The 15,690-nt window shown below is 37.6% G+C and overlaps 1 protein-coding gene across 5 annotated transcripts in view; it reads right to left on the bottom strand.

The window, feature by feature from the left end:
- The window catches only part of LOC126869748 (hemicentin-1), a 110,880-nt gene that overhangs the window by 16,853 nt on the left and 78,337 nt on the right, over nt 1-15,690 (bottom strand). The window contains exon 1 of one of the 5 annotated variants that reach the window (XM_050626680.1): nt 4,984-5,002. The exons of the other annotated variants lie outside the window; for them this stretch is intronic. The gene's annotated coding sequence lies outside the window, so the exon portion shown is untranslated. Of the gene's footprint in view, nt 1-4,983; nt 5,003-15,690 lie in introns of those variants that run through there. 5 annotated transcript variants of the gene reach the window in all.

Genomic DNA, 15,690 nt, shown 5'->3' with positions numbered 1-15,690 from the left:
ACGGGATACTCCGAGCTGGATTCTCTTCTCCGTTGGCAATCGTTATCCGAGATTTATTGTTTCCCGACGATGGCTGGGTCACGGAATCGGGTTCATTCTCCGCTTTGCCCTTCTCCGAGGGTTTCCATTCAAGCGGCGCTGCTTTGCATAAATTTCCGTGCAGATGCGACGCGATATCAGATCGACGTTGTGATAGAAATAGCATACATACATATACATACATATATATATATATATATATATATATATATATATATATATATATATTTATACACGTGTGTATATACATATACATATAGATAGAGATAGAATATAGACACATGCATATACACACGTGACAAGCTACATACGTAACGCGTATGCGTAGGTATTATTGATTCGTTGCCAATATAATGTGCTCTGATACAGGTCAAGCTAACCAGTACATATACACCGGTGCTATAAGCTAAGTAGCTGGTCCACCTTTGCCACGGCGATCGTTCTAGATGGCAATTGGCTAGTTACAATAGCTTAGGACCCGGCACACGGCCCGTATAAGCGGTAAATGCACCGCTGATGAAACAGTTGTATGGCACGTACGTACACGCCTTGGTACGCCCGGTTAATGGAAACCTTTCCTTTGCCACATCGATCGATAAATGGGTCTGCAGAGTGCAGTTGTAAAGAGTTAGCATGCCGCTCGCATGTGGCGTCTGCCAATGCTTCTTACGTATGCATGGAATCGGGCTAAGATTAGGGGGCTCGAGCCAGACCAGGCGAAAACCCCTGGCAGAATTAAAGTGCGACCAGTGTTTATTGCAACAGACTTCGCTGCCGCCTGATATGCAGCAAGAATACGGAACCGGCCGGAATTAGCCGCCGTTCTGATCCTTCCTGCCCGGAAATGTTGCATTAACCCCCCAGCCAGCGTGAAACCGATCGTTTTCGTGTTCTCCGGTTCCACTGTGAAGAACGGAAAGTTATATACCGAAATTAGCTGCGTGCGAGGGTATCAAGGGAGAACACGAACAGGCAATTGCTCTTTGTAGGGTAATTAGGTCGAGAAGAACCGTCAGCAGAGATGGACCACGTCTCTTTCGTGCTGTAATTTAGTAGCTGGTGATATTCAACGAGTGGCAGGTTGTGTGTTGTGTGACGAGTAGATTGAGGAGTTTTGTGCATTTATGCGAAATTTCAAGATACGAAAGTGCACCGAATAGATATAACACACGAATATAACGAATACATGTGTTAAAAGAAATAGATAAACTATCAAATACGATATTCAGTTTGAGTATAAGTTTCAGACGTTTTTAAAAACAAGGATCATTTCTCCTCAATTATCCTACATTTTCGATCGTCATAAATATCTGTATCTCCTAGTTAGAATTCAAAGCATTCGCATTAATTCATTTGTTCTTAAACATCATCTTCCTAACTTATTTATTTTATTTCACGTTAGAAATTCTCTTAAACATAATGGATAATATAATATCATAACTTAAGCGACGGATATCAGTATCGATGCTTTTTAAATCGAATCTTCGATCGTCACGTAACAAGTGTGGTCCGTAATAAAACTGAAAAATCCTAGCGTTTTATTACCATCGTGTTTCAGGGTGAAGTGCAACGACTTTAGAATGGAACAGAAATTGTAACTAACTGCTCCTTCAGGATACACTTTGCAGTGTAAATGCATTCGTCTAAATCTTTGCGTCTTAAAGCATCCCTAGCTGGCGTACGCGAGAAAGATAGAACGGAGAGTTGAACACAGGTAAAGCCGTGATATCGGTGGAACAGCGGTTGTATCGCGCGTGACTTTGCATGTTAAGTGCCATTGCAGATGTATGTGCACGTATTCCGCGTTCACGTGTACGTCTCGTTGTTCGAATGCACGCGTACGAAACGGAAGCAGGTCGCCAGAATACATCCTTTACTTGTGAGATCAGAAACAGGTTGTCAATCTATTCGTAGAAAAGATTCAAGTTAAATAGAGATGGTTCGTTATTTCTACTATCATAATGTTTTATTCTTCTTTTTATTCATCCCTCAACATTTTATTCTTTCTTGTTTCACGTGGTGTTTCGCAGTTGTTCATTCGCACAAGACAGGGTTTTAGAGCACGTACGAACGCTCGCCCAAGGGCAATTGTCCACTTTGTTTGCCGGGCCGAGTAGCTGCGCAAACTTATACAACAATTTCGTTCTTAGTACCCTCAATTAACTTGAGAGCAATTAGCATTCGCTTCAACTCGAACCACTGCGAAATGCCTCGTCCACGGTACTCTTCGCGTGTCGTCCTGTTTTGAACTTCAATTACACGTTCGACTAGTTGCAATCGGTTGTCTCATTTAAGGCACCCGTATACGGTCCATGATATTGCCAATATTGCGAAGTATCGACGATATTACTGATCGTGTATGTGGTCGATATCGAAGGATTGAAATTATTGACGATTTGGATATTTTGCGATCGAAACGTCGATACTGATAAGTGATGAAGATATTGGCGATGATTAATTTTTAATCAATATTCACGGTGTTGACTCAAAGAACATTCCGGTTTCGTGTCACGATGAACGCTCATCGCTCTAATTCATCGGCGGAATATGGGCACGAGCAAAATGAATCAAGATGGAGCATCACGCTTCAACTTTGAAATTTTTATCAATGTACCACAGGATTACCGCTAATTTTTCTCCAATCGATAGAAAGGCACGTACATTCGTAACTCAGTTTCTTTTTAAGGAAAGAATTTTAGAAGCTGTCGAAACGTGTTCCGATTCATTCTAAAGTGATTGGAATAAATAATTCCATCATTCGGAGCAATCTCTATCAATAAATTCGTATATGCGAATATTGCTCTCGACTTTTAGACCATTGCTTTATCCATTGTTTGTGTTTTATATAATATTTTGTAGAAAAAGGATTATTATGACTAAGCACGGTCTTTTTCTAGCTTGCAAATTGCTCAAAATACCGCACAAGATACGCGATAAATAAAACGTATTTCCAAATACAGTATAGTGCATTATATACCGCGTAGCATCTTGGCAGTAATAATTGTCAATGATATAGACCACGTGCAGGTCCCTTTACGAAAATTGCCACAAGCTTGTTCGACAACGACAAACTTCTTTCGATCGCGTACTTTTCTTCGTTTCTCAAATTTATGTTATTTTTATACCTAAGCCAACTTTATTCTCGAAGAGTTTACGACTACTTAAGACTTCTAAAAGTACCAATTCGTCACTAATTCCACTTAAATTCTTTGAAAATCTACTCGAACGCAGAACAGATCTTACGTGCGCAACATAGTATCTCGAGGGAGAAAGATCGAGTAGATTCTTTCTAGGATTAAACATAGACGCGATATCAGGGTAGAACGTTTTAGTACGAGGTTTTGCATGACCTAACCGTTGTAGAACGTTCTATACGGGCCACCGAGATCGAAATGATCAGGGTCTGGCTGGATGGTAGTCATTAACGAGGACTGGTGCTACGATGTCGGTGGTTCGCGTCACGATTATCCAGCGCATGATAATATCTCTATTTCATCGAGAACGTGACTCGTCGTACGTGATCCCGCAGACGTACGGTACGAATATCGATAACCCTTCCGTGGTTTCGATTCGTCAAAGTCTATTTTTCTACTTTTCCAAGGGAGCAGAAAATTTTACGAGCTGACGCGCGGTATCCTCCTCTCGCGCGGTCTCGCAATGCTTGTTTCTGCGTTTTCGCGGCAGATCTTCTTTGTCTAGCTCGTCATAAACGAACTGAGAGAACGTTTCGTCGAAAACGGTAGTCCGGTAGCCGTGAGTCTCATTATTTTTAATTGAGGCGAAACTAACAATTTTCAGGAGAGGGAGGACGGATATGCGCGAACGACTTTATTCCAGCACAATGACTCGCCGTGGAATGTCGCCGCCACGTTAATTATCTGCTTCGACGCGATGCAACATTTCCTGTTTTGCGGTTACGAGAAAGGAGCGGGTTGTGCTACCGCTAATAATTTCGTGGCGAACGATATTGGATGATTGTCGCGGCTACAAGCTGTCACGGAGATATAAGTCGGCAACACGTAGTGGCGTATGTGATTTATTGGCTCTCACGAAAAGTTTTTGCTTACCTTCCTACTTATACTTGTTATACTTGAATATATTCTCAATTATAATGAGATACGTTGTATACAAGAATCTTCTGTGAACCCGTTACATTTGGAATAATAGCTTGATACGAAAAACAAACGCACTCAGTTTACAAAATGTTTATATATATGAATTTTCTATCATTTATGGCTGTATGTAAGTTAACTGAAATGTATTTAAAAAATGCTAATAAAAGAAAAAAGATTTTGAATTTGTATTTTATATGTTAAATAAGAGAAAGTTAGATTAAAGACACGATACAAGAGGGAAGATAAACTTCTGATTCGCAATATTCACATATATATCTCTACAAATTAGTCGATTCCAATGATATGATTGATTACATAACATCTGAAAAGCCATATTCAGCCAGAGTTAGCTTTATTGTTCAAGTTATATGTCTATCAGGATGATGGCTATTCAGATATTGTTCACTGTACAAACGAGCTGCAGCGAATGCGTTGCGATCGCATACTCCCGCTACAAGGAATATGTTCGTGTATTCTCAATTGGTACATTGTTCATGATAATTAGGGAATTACATTCGTAGATAATTTTGGAGAGAGGAACAAATGCCAGGAACGACCTCAAAGTCTTAATGTAAGATCTTTATAGAAAATAAATATGCAGATGTTATGCAAATTTATACGTTCATGAACTAAAGGAATAAAATTTAGATAGAAAAAAAATCGTTTCACTCAGTAAATATTATAACAAATGCTTTATATATTTTCGCATATTATATACATTAAAATATATATCCTTTATAATTTCCCTTATTCTTTCTTCCAATTAAATGAAACAATAGTTTCCATGTTCAACTGACTGACAGGATATTGAATTTTAAGATTGACTTACGTAACTTGTCAGCCATTTTCACCTGTAGCTTTCGCATTGAAAATAACAAATATAAAAAGGAGAAGATAACTTGTAAAATGTTAAGCGATCTATTAACATTTAATTTTGCACGGGCACGAATCCAATTCTTCTTCCACTGCCGCGTTTCCTCGAAACCTTCAATTCGAAACGGTTAACTATCTTGCGCGCCGGATGGTAATTATTAACGAATACACGACCAGTAACAGGATAATTTGTTGCCTTCACTGAAAGCTCGATGGAATCGAGCGGATGATTGAGCGCGCTCCGCACGAACCTCCGTATCGCGAGATCTTCCGCTTTGGAAACGCTTTGTTACACGAACGTTGTTACGCGATATCTTGACCAACATCCTACGCGTTGCTGGCGTTAGAATGAACCAAACAACGCGATATCGTGCGGGCTTTTACGTGAAACGACTCGTTTCCTGATCGATTCTCGATCCTGGCTGGTGCTCTTGATTCCTGCCAGTTTCGATTCGAAATCTGTACAACCACTCTGTTTACGGACGAGTAGCAGTTCGCTGATGTGTAGATTCCGATGTTGTGTAATCAATGCACGGAAATGATATCGTTTTTCGGTATCAACCCCGACGATAACGTGCCGTTTGCTTACATACGATCGTCGACCGTTTGTAAAACACAAAATTACAAAACACGATTGCCAGGATGGCGATAAAATAGTTTTTACTTTTACGAGTTCCTTAGGGATTGTTAAGTTTCGAATTGTGTTTTTACTCTCTTTCCTACGTGCACTTTGATCTTGGACCGATCTTGGTCGATTCGGCAACAAGAGAAATAAGAGCTATAAAAACGTAAGAAAAACGGTTTTCATATTTCAACGTTACGTGTGTACAGGGTGGTTCACTAAGACTGTCCACGTGAAATATCTCTGTTATCTAGAAGAATGAGAGAAACAGGTAACTACGAAGGCCCATGGTTTACAGGGACAAGTGACATAGTGGCAATAGTTCCGTTGCAAGTGCGGACGTTTAGGATATAAGAAGGTTATATTCGTTTGTTTTTAAGTGGAATAACTGTCTTTTGGAAGAGGGATTTATATAGTAGTAAATTTTGGGAGAGAAATTATTAACTTTCATGCTGCGCCGTGACGTTCAACTATGGCCGTTGCAACGTATTCGATCACTGCGGGACACGGCTTTGGTCCACGTTTTGTTAATATTTATTTGTTTTCACTGCGAGGATCGATAACAATGTATACACTAGCGACGTGAAAAATGCAGAAAGAAAACTGAAAATTAAAGATTTTTAGAACTCGTTTTTCTGATATCTGTGCCCTTTAAAATTGAAGGATGTTCTGACTCTGCTAGTCAGAGAAATTAAATACGCAGCATAAGATTAAAGTATTTACAGTGCTCTTAATAGATTTCTCACTTCAGATTCTAAAAACCATACCTAAAAATATCATTCTTAATACGTTACGTTCCTTTTATAATTCAGAGTAACAGATCTTATAAATTCTCGCCCCGTTATCTTGCATCAATGCAATAATTAATTTGTGGTTAATTGATCATTTCCTCCATAATTTAAATTAATTATATAAGTGTCTTAATACTTATGAAGCAAGTTGCATATAATTATAAATATTTAGTAACATTTGGCATATAAAATATTTAATACATAATCTTAAACAATTAGTAACTTTATTAAAACAATATTACGTAGAACACAAACTTAATCAATCCTATTTTCATTTTCATAAAACGATATTATAACTGTTGTTCCTCTGACCCTCATTTACGTCTTATCATCTCTGCATTTATTTTATTATATTTTATCAGAATCTGTTGCTCCGTAATATTATCTGATGTGGTTGGTCTTTCTCGATATACGTTTTCAAATGTTCCCCAGAGAATAAAATCAAGCGGAGTTAGATAGAGAGATCGGACTGGCTAGGGAATTGCTTCTCAGTGACTCACTCATTGATTTAGATAAGTTTCATTAAGGGCATTTCTTACTCTTCGAGAAGAATGAGCTAGACATCTGTCGTACTGCAACCGTATTGCTTGACAAATGGATGCTGGTACATTTTCTAATTAATTACAAGTACTGTCACTGGCCACACGTGGACTAAGTCTCTGCCATGAATAAGGTCGGGCTAATTGCCTTCGTCGACCCTTAAAAATACATTGTCGCTAACCTACTAAATGACTACACAGTTGTCTAGATACATTGTAATAGAGTGTACACGTGGTAAAACGCTTTCATTTACAGAGTCAGTTAATCTACATCTTCGGTTACTTAAAACTTACATTTTTCATTCTCAGATCTTTCGTTCTTTAATCTGCTAAATGACTATTTGTCTATATACAGTGGTAGTATTTGAACACTCGTAGAAATTTTTTATAGACGTATCATCTGTGTAATACAGAACATTTTGAAATTTCATTAGTATCATAATGAGACACGACTATTACGATTATACCGATAAAATTTAAAACGAAGTTTGAAAGCAGTTCTATATTTAAGTATAGAGTTTCATAGCATAAGAGAAATATATTTTTAAATTCTATATTATATAAGAAAAAAAAAATAGAAATAAAACTTTCTACAATATAATTAGTGAAATTTACGAGTAAGCATTTCTCTATTTATAAACTCCCTATAAGCATTTCCCTATTTATAAACTGTACACATACCATAACTTTTCCTTTCACTATAATACTATTTATACTACTAGTTACAATAAATTTATCATCTTCTTTTTCTTCTACAAATCACTTATTATTCCGTATATTTTTATCACAAAATATTGACATGCGGTATTTGAATAGTAACATTTCAAAAATATTAGAAATATTTCAGGTAGACGACGCGACGTTGATGGATATAACGCTGTATATTTCGATTGGGCAAAATTGCTTTATAATTAGGGTTTTGAAATATCGCGGTTTGGCGATTGCTATCTAGAATCGACAAAACATTCAGGACGATGCTATTTCGATGTATTTATTTTAGAAACTACGGGAACGAATCCCGGATAGATACATCTGCAGATAAAACGGTTATTTTTTAGCAAAGCTTTATTTTTTTTATCGTTCGATGAAATCGAGATCCATTCGTGAACATTGTATATCGCCCGGCTGATCGGATATGGCGATGATCAAATAAAAAAAATTTTAGTTTCTTATGAATCATTTAGATTTGCTTATCGATTATAAAATCATTTCGATTCCTCCAAGTTCGATGAACGTTTCTATTCTCCTTGGTTCTTTGTCAAACGTTTCTTAGGCAATGTAGCGAAAACGTGAGATCTCTATGATCACGTATGCTAAAGGATTATTCTTTGGCGAGTTATCGATTTGCTAGCGTTCCCTGTCTTCGAGCTTTAACATAAATTCCTACTTTTTCTCCTTCTCTCTTCTTTTATATAGCACAGGGTATATGGCATAGGATATCTCACAAAGTAAAGCTTTACCAAGCAAGGCGTAACTTTTCATAAAAAAAATTTGTTTAAATAAGGCTTTGCTTTCTGCCCGTGGCTACGTTTACAATATACATAGCTGACGTTGTGTCAATATGCTTTCGTCCAGAATTCGCGAAACGTTTGCTAATTTTAAACATAACTTTCAGCAAAATAGGTGCGTAATGAAATTTTCTAAACATAGCATAATCTAATTTTCATTTTTTAATTGCAACATCTATCTACGGTTACTTTAATTAACAATAAATGTCCTGTGAGCGCTATAATGGTGATGTAAATCTTTATACAGAATTTAAATATTGATTCAAGTTGCTTGAATTCAGGTAATTTGATTTCAATCGTGATTTCATTTGCGATTACACAAAATGGATTATTTAACTTGAAATCGTTCCAATTAAAGTAATCTAATGAATTACGAATACGTAGATATTTGTTAAGAGAATTAGCCGTAGAGATGAAAGGAGGATATAACAGTCACTTCAGAATATCCGTAGAAAGGTTTGATTATTCGTCAATCAAATGCGAAATTGAAGAAGAGATGCAGGGAATATCAGCAAGCACGAAATTAGAGATAACGTTATGTTACTTTTTAAGTGAAGGAATAGTTGAAAGGAAGGAATTCAAGATCGCTTGAAACTTGAAAGGATATATCAAGTCAAGTAAAACATTACATTAGTCAGTGGTTATAAGCAACTAAGTTAAGTGACTTGATTAATGAAGATTGACGGTGAAGAGATATTTCAAGTCAAGTAATTAACAGGGCCATACTAGTGAAACGGTTTCGAGTTGCTTGAACTTAGGTAACTTGACTAATTTGAACGAAGCTTAAATGATCCTCGTCTGCTCGAATCGTTTATATTCATTCTAGTTAACGATATATGTTACAAGCAGGCGGAGGATTCTAACGAATTTATGAAGGATTAAAAGATGGAAAGATATACATAGTACGTATAATATGCTAAAATATATAATATATCTGAAATAAAATATTTATTGTAATACTTAGCGAGTGGAACAAATCTATATTTAGATTCCATTTCTTTAGTTGTGTTTATAAAAAGATGAATTTTGCAGAAATATCCACACTCTACTAACAACGAAAATATTTGAGGCGGATAGAGTTGTTGTTGGGACACCTTGTACGTACCTAAGAGGAGGTCGAAAGATTGAACGATTTTGGCGGTATCGATCCTTTGGCTTACTTCTAAAACTCTTGCAACACCGTATGTCGAATGTGCATGTAAGACCCTTCGCCATGGCTAAGCATTCGTGGCCAACGCCTAGTCTATTTCCCAGACATTGCGATACGAGAAAATTGAAATTTTACGGCAACATCACCAACGATTGTACATACCGCTAGTTTTCGGTTGGCAAGGGCTGACGCTCGAAATACTTTCTATTGATCGAATTCGGTTTCTAGATCGAACCTTTCATTCTATGCATTCCTTTGAAGGGGAACAAGCGACGAGTTCCTTTTTAGCAGAGATCCATAATAACTAAGTAAGTTGAAAGTAATATAATTAGTCGTGCACAAGGTGATGAAATATTTGTGCATTTATTTAAATTGAGAACTGGATCATTTTCTGATTGGGGACGTTCTTAGCACGGAATTAAAAATTAACAAAGGTGAATAAGTTTTAATCAAATTAGTTTCGGTTCTTGCACGATTCACTTAAATTATACGATGATGAATAAATTATTATATATGACAGATTAGAAAAGTGGATTATCTACTAATTCATCTTTCTCAGTTAACCGGTTAATTTTAAATTTGACTGAACCTTTCCTATGGATCCATATCCTTTTCTATTTCTGTAGTCTGTTTTAATTGTTATTGTTATCATTATTATTCTTATATGTATTTTATGTGTATTTACACAAATATCCGCACTCTAGTCATTACAGCGTCGACAAAAATTGCAACCATACCATTTGATACCAACACCTGTAATACACATTCGTGAATGGTTTCTCTGCGTCTTTAAATCCTTTCAATCATCGTATATCAAAAACAGCAGTCAATCTACGATCGTTTGATCGTCACACAGGTACAAATTTCAGGATTCGAATGTATCATAACAGCCGGCGATAAACGTAAATACCGCAGTGTTAAAACCAGGATTCTCGTAGTGTCGAGGACTGACGTGCTCAATTTTTCACCAGCTACGACAGCAGGGGTTACCCTGCTGGTGTGAAACGATCGTTTTGCGCGAAAGACTACTCGCTGCGGTATTTGCGACACTCGACACTCGAGAGAAGCCTGTGGAGATAACGGAAGAGTTGGCTAGCTGGTAATACGGCGACGCGAGTGTTGAAACTGTTGAACGACGGTTAAGGTAGATCTTTGGTAAAGTGATAGCAGAAGTGGCTTTCGTTTCTCATTTCTCGGCCTCGAGTATATCTCTATAGCGCGGTGGGAGTCTCGTGCCATGCTGGACCAGCTCGTTCAACAGCGATCTCGAGCTCGAACGTTGAGCAAAGGTTTGTCTCTGGTTTAATGAGCAAGGGTAGCGGAGTCTGTACAGTCGTGTGAGATAAAAAAGAAAAGAAGGAAGAAATATAGTCAATGAGAGTTTATTTTTCGTAGGTTCCACATATTCTTCGTTCAATTTCGTAAATGTCAGCGAGAGAGTTAAGTTCGAACAATTAACGAGGAGAGGCTACTTAACGCCCTTTCTGTGTACGGTTGTACGTACGAGTGTAATTATCGAATTGGTCCGCAGCGGATAATTAGGATCTGCTGGAAAGTACCGGCGAGTATTCCAGCAAATGTGGGTTAAATTTAGTTTTCTGGCTTGAACATCGATTACTTTACCAACTTCGCGAATACCTCCTCTCTGTGATATTTAGACGGCTGTTTAATATCGTGCTTACTTTTCTAATTAGAAAAATTGGACACTGTACGAGGATTTCTCTTTGAAATGTGAGCTATATTTTTGTTCCCTAAATTGTGAATATTCGGGGATTGTTTCGGATTTTTTGTGTATAAAATTCTACCAACGAAGGATATCACTGTAGAATAAAAAATCGGACTTCTTTTCATCGAGAAATTGCGATAACTTTGCTTAATCACCTGATATAGTTTCTTATAATAACGAACGCGGAATATTGAACTGATCTATACCATTATGATTCATAGCCAGTGAAATGTGTGTCAAAGACGATAAAGATCATTTCCATGGCCTACAAGGTGGTAAAGCAAAATGTAAAAAAGAAAAATAAATTTCAAGTACCTGTCGCCATTAACAAGACACAAATATCATCTTTCAAGGTCGTCCGAAGATCAGCGCATCTTTGCAATCATCCCTGAATGGGCTGGTCGAGAAAAAAGAGAGTCACCTTGAAAACTCGATACCTACTTCACCTAAAAATATTTCCTACCTCGCAAAGCACGGAACACCTCTTTTGTAATCGTGAAAAAATTCCAGCCAACAGTTTTCCAATACCTCATTTCATTTAGGGGTGGTATTCATTTAGCGACACACAGTCGAACGACGCGACTCGACCGCTTGTACACGTACACGCGGCAGTAAATATGGATTACGAAAGCAAAACGAACGAGAGAGCTGAGCCTACTGTTTTGTAAGCCAAATGGGATTAACTGGTCGTACATAAGGGATGCGGTTTTTTCGTCGAGGAAATTCCCGGTGCATTGTCGCAACGGTATCTGGCCAAGGCAGCTCGAAGAGAATAGCGTAGCAGGAAGTAGAATGAGGATTACGAGCAGGTGAATACTTCATTATGAAGCCTGCATGGAAACTTGCGGAATGATAATACTTTAACAGGTCGAGGGAGTGTGGCCGTGGTCGTCCCAGTGGACTATCACCGCACCCCTTTTCTCGTGTCTCCCGGCCTTTCCTTCCCCTTTGACGAGAACGGATTATTCTTAACTAAAAAAGGGAATATTTTTCTATCCTCCATTTTGTCGTCGTTGCCTCCTTTTTACAGCTGCCATAAATGTTGCTGTCGGAAGAAGAAGCTACTTCATTGTTTCAGCATTTTTATCTACGAACGAATGGATGAGCGATATATATGTATATATATATAGATATATACATATTCTTCGTTTTGCCGCTAATTATAGCGGTTACTCCTCCACTTGCTCTCAATTATTCTGCACCACTGTATTACCATAACCACGTAAAAGTAAAACCGTACTTTTTCCCTTTCTTTCGCTGTCCATCGTCCTCTTAGAAATCGCTCGACGAAATTTCTCCAAATAAAAAAGTCCTACATTTCCTGGTGGATGATTACGGTAGCGAACAATTAACTCGTTTCTTATCGGCGTAACATGCGAAAGAAAGGTTCGTAGGCGGAAATACGGCGACAGTATCAGGAAGAAACTGAACGTCGAATTAGTCAGTGTTCTGAAAGGAACGATACGGCGACACATCCGGCTTGTACTCTTTCTCTTTCTCTTTCTCTCTCTCTCTCTCTTCTTTCGTTTCGGTTTTCTGCGAGCATGGTACGTTCTTCGAATAAAAAGGGACAGGAGAGGAGACGTACAAGAGACACCAAGCATCGTAGGTGAATTGCTCCTCGGGATGGAATTGCTCGATAGAGAGCCTTCGCAATAACCGGTCCATCCCTCTCTTTTTATCCCTTTTTCTTCTACGTTTAGACCGTCTCCTCTTGTTTCTCTCCGTTTCATTCTACCTTCGAACCTGTGCTCGTTGCTTTTGATAACTTGCTCCGACAGCCGGCTGACCGTGCCCGTCCTACGATCTTGTATCGAAGGCACGTATCGTTCTGTCACGATTTATCATTGAGATAGCTGTACACGGCCAACGTTGTTGCCCGGCGCTACTGCCGATAAAGATCACGTACACGTTCGCCGAGGATCTACGACGAAAAGTCCTCTTGAGAGTTGCTGCGTAAGCGCATCGATCGATCGATTCGATCGCCGATGCCACTTTCATTCTCGAAAACGATTCGCGGCAATCAGCTACACGACAACGTAAAAATGGCTACGTGTGTTCAGGCTGAGAATGCAAATCGTGTGGAACTGATATGGCGCGGTCGTAAATTAAAGAGTTAAGGCCTGATACGGAAGAGCAAAGCGATGTCACATTGTGATTTAAAACAGCTGTCTGACCGTGTAGAATTTATGTAATATTTCCGACCATTTAGTAAGATCAGTTAGTTTTCAGATTTTGTAATTCTCTAAAAGGATCTCTGAAAGGATTCTCTTGTCTTAACTTCTTGGCTACGGTTGAATTTTGTGCGGGACTGTTTCTTTGTACGGTAAAGTTTGACGCGAATTACGCGTAAACGATACAGCACTGCAATGTGTGACGAATAATGCTGTTCTCTACGCAAGCACATTGGAATGAAGTTTTTGATAATTAAATTATAATTTTTCTTAGAGATATGACGCATATACTTTAACTTTAATAATTTACTTTAGTAATTAATAATACAATTGAGTGTGATATATTTTAACGACAAATAGATCCACGTCACAATTTTCACACTCATAGCGCGATAGTGTTTTTCACATTGCTCTTCGTTTTCTATTTTGAAGCGACATTTTGATGTTGAAGATTCTAAAAAATTATAAGGTTACGGATCGACATGTTAAAAAGAGCATCTAATAATGGTCTATTTATTTTAACGAAAAGCAACAATTGATATGTGACACTGGCGTATCGAAAACAAAGACTATATATTCTGTCTGCACATTGTTAACACTGTTTTAAAACATTGCGAGGACAAAAAAGGTGTGAAGCAAGACAAATGAAAAAGATCATTTACTTCAAACGGTAAACGAATGAGTCAGTAGAATGAGCCATTATAGTGGCGCGTCGTAATATAAGACAACATCCGCGAAAGCCACTATGGTGGTGCATCGTACCTAAAAGATTAAGGATAATTTGAAAATTATTTACAATGACTTATAAACATATTTACTACGTAATCATCATATATGTATCATATGTATGTATCATTAATATAAATTCGTTGTTAATTTATCGTGCGCGTTACAGGAGACATTTTAATGTTTCATTAGCGGTATAATGAGATTTCATTACATTTTGATTACGTTGGTAATGTTTGAAACAAATCTGAAAATGGACATGGAAGTTTCAAGCTATTTATTACGAGCATAAACCCCGCAAAAATCATCGAGGTATTTTTGCAATCAATTATTCCTTATATTAGAGATCGTTATTAGCACTAAATAAACATACACATGCTTAAGATTGATCATGCTGTATATAACTAAATATCGAAGCTTATTAATAGAATTTTATGAGCTTTAAGAAATACAATAGGTAATTCGCAACGTAATTTTTATAGCAATTACCAAAAGTAACAGTATCTTTATATGACTGTAAACATTTGATGCTATGGACAAGAAATGTAGAATATGACGAAGAAGCATTTCATTGGAAAATAAGGATATCTGCCAATACTCTCTGTCACCACTGTATATGCATTTTTACATTGGTTTCATATTTGTTCTATCAATATAATCATGACAGTATCGTGCCTTGTTGCGACTATAATGAAATTTCAAAATGTTTTATATAACATACAACATATATTTCTAAAAAAGACAGGAAGGGTCAGTTTCAGGTTGACGTTGTACATTTGTCATGTAAGGCCCACGGGGCTCGTTCAGAGGGTGTTCGTATAATTTCCCGGGAATTGGGTTTTATTAACATCACCACTTGGTGACATGTCGTCCCTCGACTGAGACAATGAAACTCCTGACACACCGGGTGAGATATGAGGGGAGAATATAGCGAGGGTTTTAGGGTTGGATTAAAGAGATTGCACCATGGTGCATGGTGTTGGTTGGGTTTGCCGACGAATCGATGACGTTTGCAAAGAGAGATGAATCGCATGGAGGTCAGTCGTGAATGGTGTATCTTGGCAACCGTTCCATTGCGATTTTTATTGGCTACTAGTACCGGACATAGATCACTCTCTTTTTCTAATCGTTTTTGTAAACTATCGCCGGATACAGAGTGTCTCCATTTGACGAAGAACAATTAACTTCTTTCTATTTGTACGTGGAAAATCAGTTTTAGCGAATTGCACATGTTTATTCAAATTCATATTTTTATAAATATGAAGTGAAACAATTTTTTTTAATTAATTAACAATTTAATGAATCGTAATGAGTACTACGTTTTGCACGTTTTGTATATTTTTGCTGCAATTAAATAACAATAGATTCTAGTTCTATGAATATTGCAAATGATTCCATAAATCGGATGTAAATTTTAGTCACATTCG

Source organism: Bombus huntii, chromosome 9 (genome assembly GCF_024542735.1).
Source record: "Bombus huntii isolate Logan2020A chromosome 9, iyBomHunt1.1, whole genome shotgun sequence".
Classification (NCBI taxonomy): domain Eukaryota; kingdom Metazoa; phylum Arthropoda; class Insecta; order Hymenoptera; family Apidae; genus Bombus; species Bombus huntii.
The sequence above is the reverse complement of the archived record's forward strand: the minus strand, read 5'-3'. Positions and strand labels throughout refer to the sequence as shown.